The sequence below is a fragment of the Macrotis lagotis genome, chromosome 1, assembly GCF_037893015.1.
Source record: "Macrotis lagotis isolate mMagLag1 chromosome 1, bilby.v1.9.chrom.fasta, whole genome shotgun sequence".
In the NCBI taxonomy this organism is placed as follows: Eukaryota; Metazoa; Chordata; class Mammalia; order Peramelemorphia; family Peramelidae; genus Macrotis; species Macrotis lagotis.
The window spans coordinates 196,769,500-196,775,509 of record NC_133658.1 but is presented as its reverse complement, the minus strand read 5'-3'; the positions used below and the strand labels follow the sequence as shown (position 1 = coordinate 196,775,509).

Below are 6,010 nucleotides of genomic sequence, written 5' to 3'. Positions count from 1 at the left end.
TAAATCAAATCATAAAACAAAAAAGAAAGAAATTAGGGAGGTAAATAGATTGTTAGAAAAATTAGATATGGTAGACTTATGGAGGAAACTTAATGGGGATAGGAAGGAATATACATTTTTCTCTGCAGTATATGGAATTTATACAAAAATTGACCATGTACTAGGACATAAAAACCTAATTATCAACTGCAGAAAGGCAGAAATAGTGAATACATCTTTCTCAGATCACAATGCAATAAAAGTCATATGCAATACTGGGCCAAGGAGATATAGGCCCACAGCAAATTGGAAACTGAATAAACTCATCGTAAAAATTGAGTGGACCGGCCAGAAGCCCAGGGAGGGGAGTCGCTGTGGTTTCCTGCTTCAACAGTGCTTGAACGGAAACCGCACGATTCCTGGCCGGAGCCGCCCTTAGCCACCTGTCCACCTTCACCTCCACGCCCCGACACTTCTGCCCTCTGAGCAGCCGCCCGCCACCGCCGCTGCTGCCATGACCGCCGCGTCTCCCTCTCAGGTGCGCCAAAACTACCACCAGGACTCGGAGGCCTACATCAACCGCCAGATCAACCTGGAGCTCTCCGCCTCCTACCTGTATGTCCTACTACTTCGACCGCGAGGACTTGGCCCTGAGGACCTTGGCCAAGTACTTCCCGCGCCAGTGCCGGAGGAGCGCGAGCAAGCCGAGAAGCTGCTGAAGCTGCTGAAGCTGCAGAACCAGCGCGGCGGCCGCATCTTCCTGCAGGACATCAAGAAACCGGACCGCGACGACTGGGAGGGTGGGCTGAACCCCATGGAGTGCGCGCTGCACTTGGAAAAAAGTGTCAGTCAGTCTCTACTGCAACTGCACAAGCTGGCAACTGACAAGAACGACGCCCACCTATGGGATTTCATCGAGACCCACTACCTGGACAAATAGGTCAAGTCCATCAAACAGTTGGGTGATCACGTAACCAACCTGAGCAAGATGGGGCCCCCAGATTCTGGCATGGCGGAATATCTTTTTGACAAGCACACCCTTGGAGACAGCGACCACGAGAGCTAAGCCACCCCGGCTCCCCCCACACCTGGGAACCACTCCTGCTGTCTTTCAGTGTATGCATATTTTGGTTATCTGACCTTTTCATAATCTGTACCAAAAAAGACCACCATTTACATCCCAATAAAGTGACTTGGTACTGATAAAAAAAAATGAGTGGACCAAAAATCATATTGTAGAAGGAATTAACCATTTTATCCTAGATAATTATAATAATGAAACAACATACGAAAGCCTATGGGATTCATTGAAAGCAACTCTCGAGATATATTATAGCTCTAAATGCTTATATGAATAAATTGGAGAAACAGGAAATCAATGAAATAAACATGCAACTAAAAAAATAGAGAAAGAACAAATCAAAAATCCCCAAACGAATACCAAATTAGAAATTTTAAAAATTAAAGGAGAAATTAATAAAATTGAAAGAAAAAACTATTGAATTAATAAATAAAACCAAAAGTTGGTATTATGAAAAAAACAATAAAATTGATAAACTTCTGGTCAGTTTGATTAAAAAAAGAAAGAAGAAAACCAAATTGCTAGTATTATAAATGAAAAAGGTGAACTCACCACCAATGAGGAGGAAATTAAAGTAATAATTTAAAATTATTTTGCCCATCTTTATGCAATAAATTTGATAATCTAAGTGAAATGGATGAATATTTACAAAAATATAAGTTGCCCAGGTTAAATGAAGAAGAGATTAAATACCTGAAAAACCCTATCTCAGAAAAAAACATTCAACAAGCCATTAGTGAACTCCCTAAAAAAAATCTCCAGGGCCAAATGGATTCACAAGTGAATTGTATGGAACATTTAGGGAACAATTGGTTCCAATCCTATATAAACTCTTTGGAAAAATAGGGAAAGATGGAACTCTGCCTAATTCTTTCTATGAAACCAATATGGTACTGTTACCTAAACCAGGAAGAGTTAAAACAGAGAAAGAAAATTATAGACCTATTTTCCTGATGAATATAGATGCAAAAATCCTAAATAAAATCTTAGCAAAACGACTACAACAAGTCATCACTAGGATAATACATTATGATCAAGTAGGATTTATTCCAGGAATGTAGGGTTGGTTCAATATTAGGAAAACTGTTAGTATACTCAATTATATCAATAACAAACCTATCAGAAAACATATGATCATATCAATAGATGCTGAAAAAGCTTTTGACAAAATACAGCATCCATTCCTATTAAAAACACTAGAGCGTGTAGAAATAAATGGATTGTTCCTTAAAATAATTAGCAGTATCTATCTGAAACCATCAACAAACATTATACTCAATTGGGGAGAGGCTAGAAGCATTCCCAATAAGATCAGGGGTCAAACAAGGGTGCCCATTATCACCACTACTATTCAATATTGTATTAGAAATGTTAGCATCAGCAATTAGAGAAGAAAAAGAAATTAAAGGAATTAGAATTGGGAAAGAAGAGACGGAACTCTCACTATTCGCAGATGACATGATGGTCTACCTAGAGAATCCCAAGAAATCATCTAAAAAAGTACTGGAAACAATTAGCAATTTTAGCAAAGTTGCAGGTTATAAAATAAACCCCCATAAATCCTCAACCTTCCTATATATGACTAGCAAGAAACAGCCGGAAGAGCTAGAAAGAGAAATTCCATTCAAAGTAACCTCAGACAGTGTAACATACTTGGGAGTTTATTTGCCAAGACAGACTCAGAATCTTTTTGAAAACAATTATAAAACATTTCTCACACAAATTAAATCAAATTTAAATAACTGGTCAAATATCAACTGCTCATGGATAGGTAGAGCTAATATAATAAAAATGACAATTCTACCAAAACTAAACTGTCTGTTTAGTGCCCTACCAATCAAAATTCCAAAAAATTACTTTAATGAGCTAGAAAAAATTGTAAGTAAATTCATATGGAGAAATAAAAAGTCAACAATTGCCAGGAGCATAATAAAAAAAATGCAAACGGAGGTGGCTTAGCACTACCCGATCTAAAATTATATTATAAAGCATCAGTCATCAAAACCGTTTGCTATTGACTAAGAAATAGAGTTGTGGACCAGTGGAATAGACTAGGTGTAAAAGAAGGAGAGGATTATAGTAATCTGCTGTTTGACAAACCCAAAGAGTCAGGCCACCTAGATAAATATTCCCTCTTTGATAAAATCTGCTGGGATAATTGTTAGTTAGTATGGAAGAAACTTAGATTAGACCAACACCTCACACCCTTTACCAAGATAAGATCCAAATGGTTACAGGACATAGACATAAAAAAAAAACAATACTATAAGCAAATTAGAAGATCAAGGACTAGTCTACCTGTCAGATCTATGGAAAGGGGTACAGTTTATGACTAAGGAAGAGTTGGAGAACATCATTAAAAACCAATTAGATGATTTCGATTACATTAAATTAAAAAGGGTTTGCACAGAAAAAAACAATGTAATCAAGATCAAAAGATAAGTAGTAAATTGGGAAACAATCTTTACTACTAATGATTCTGACAAAGGACTCATTTCTAAAATATACAGAGAACTGAGTCATATTTTTAAAACCAAATCCATTCCCCAATTGACAAATGGTCAAAGTATATGCAAAGGCAATTTACAGATGAGGAGATCAAAGCAATCCATAGCCATATGAAAAAATGCTCTAAATCATTAATTATTAGAGAAATGCAAAGTAAAGCTTCTCTGAGGTACCACCTCACACCTCTCAGATTGGCCAGTATGATCAGGAAGGATAATGATCATTTTTGGAAGGGATGTGGGAAATCTGGGACACTATTACACTGTCGGTGGAGCTGTGAACTCATCCAACCCTTCTGGAGAGCTATTTGGAACTATGCCCAAAGGGCAACAAAAATGTGCATACCCTTTGACCCAGCAATACCACTACTGTGTCTATACCCTGAAGAAATAAGGAAAAAGGGTAAAAAAATTACTTGTACAAAAATATTTATAGCAGCCCTGTTTGTGGTGGCAAAGAATTGGAAATCCAGTAAATATCCTTCAATTGGGGAATGGTTTAGCAAACTGTGGTATATGTATGTCATGGAACACTATTGTTCTATTAGAAACCAGGAGGGACGGGATTCCAGGGAAACCTGGAGGGATTTGCATGAACTGATGCTGAGTGAGATGAGCAGAACCAGAAAAACACTGTACACCCTAACAGCAACATGGGAGTGATGTTCAACCTTGAAGGACTTGCTCATTCCATCAGCGCAACAATTGGGAACAATTTTTGGCTGTCTGCAAAGGTGAGTACCATCTGTATCCAGATTAGGAGCTGTGGAGTTTGAACAAAGTACAAGGACTATTCCCTTTAATTCAGAAAAAAAAAACCCAGATGTCTTATGGTTTGATCTGGTTACATCTGAGAATTCTGTTCTATTTAAGGATATGATTTCTCTCTCATCACACCCAATTTGGATTGAGGTAAAACATGGAAACAAAGTAAAGACTGATGGAGTGCTATCTGTGGGGTGGGGGTGGGGGGAGGGAAGCAAGATTGGGGGAAAACTGTAAAACTCCAATAATATCTTTAATAAAAATTAAAAAAAAGAAAATATACAAGGCATTCTCTGATAAATTTTCAAAGAATATGAACAGGCAGTTTTCAGATGAAGAAATTATATTTTTCTATTGTCACATAAAATGATCCAAAATCATTATTGATTAGAAAAACTATGAATTAAAGCAACACTGAGGTGCCACTTTACACCTATCACATTGCTAAAATGATTATAATAAAAATGATCAATACTAGAGAGAATGTGAGAAAACTGGGACAATAATGCATTGTTGCTTGAGTTGTAAACTTATCCAATCATTATGAAGTAGAATTTGTAATTATACCCAAACAGAAATAAAACTGTGCATACTCTTTGAACCATCAATACCACTGTGAGGTCTATAAGCCAAAGAGATCATAAAAATAGGGGAAAGATCCACATGTTCAAAATTACTGATAGCAGCTCCATTTGAAGTGGCAAACAATTATTACTTGGGGAATGTTATGAACTATCATTTTTCTTTAAGAAATCATGAGCAGACTGACTTAAGGAAAGCTTAGAAAAACTTTCATGAACAGAGACTGAGTGAAATGAGTAGAACCAGGAGAACTTGTAAGCACTACTATCAACAATATTAGATGAACAACAACATTGCACAAATCACCTCTCAACAGTTCAATGATCAGGGTCAATCCTGAGAGATTTTAAGCAAAAATGAATGCACATCCAAAGAAAAACAAAAATAAAATCTATGGATTCGGAATGTAGAAAAAAGTATACTATATTCACACTTTAAATTTATTTTCTGTTTTTAATTTATTATTTTTTCACCTTAATTGTAATTCTTCTTTCACAGCATAATGAAGGAAATATGTTTAACAATATTGTATGTGTACAACCTACATCACATTGTTTGCTTTGATGTGGAGCAGCATTGGAAGGGAGTATGGAAGAAAAATGTGGTACTCATATATTTGCAAATGACAATTGTCTTTGCATGTAATTGGGGAAAATGTTTGAAATCAATAAATATAAAAGTTATCAAAGAATTTTTTTAAATACAAGGCACAAAGGGCATAGGAGTGAGACAATTAGGTAAAATAATGAATAGGTAAGAATGAGAAAAGCTTTGGAAAGAAATAGAGAGAGGAAGAATGGAAAATATTATCTCACATAAAAGGGGCACACAATTATAAGCCAAGAAAATCTGCAAGTGGAGTTCAATGAATGAATTTTTTCAACCATGCAAACTGCTCTGATTAATAGTAGAGGAAATGGAATACATGTATAAATTTTAAAAAATAATAAAGGAATCTGACAATACTTTGAGACACAAATATGCTTTTAATACCTAAATTAGTTAGAACCAAAAAAATCAGAAAAGAATTATAAGACCAAATTCAACAATGAATATTGATGAAAAATTCAAAAATATATTATCAAAGAATATATAG

At 35.9% G+C, this 6,010-nt stretch overlaps 1 pseudogene; it reads left to right on the top strand.

Annotated features, from left to right (window-relative positions):
• The first annotated feature begins 339 nt into the window (after positions 1–339).
• On the top strand, positions 340–1,071 carry LOC141515039 (ferritin heavy chain-like; annotated as a pseudogene).
• The last annotated feature ends 4,939 nt before the right edge of the window (positions 1,072–6,010 follow it).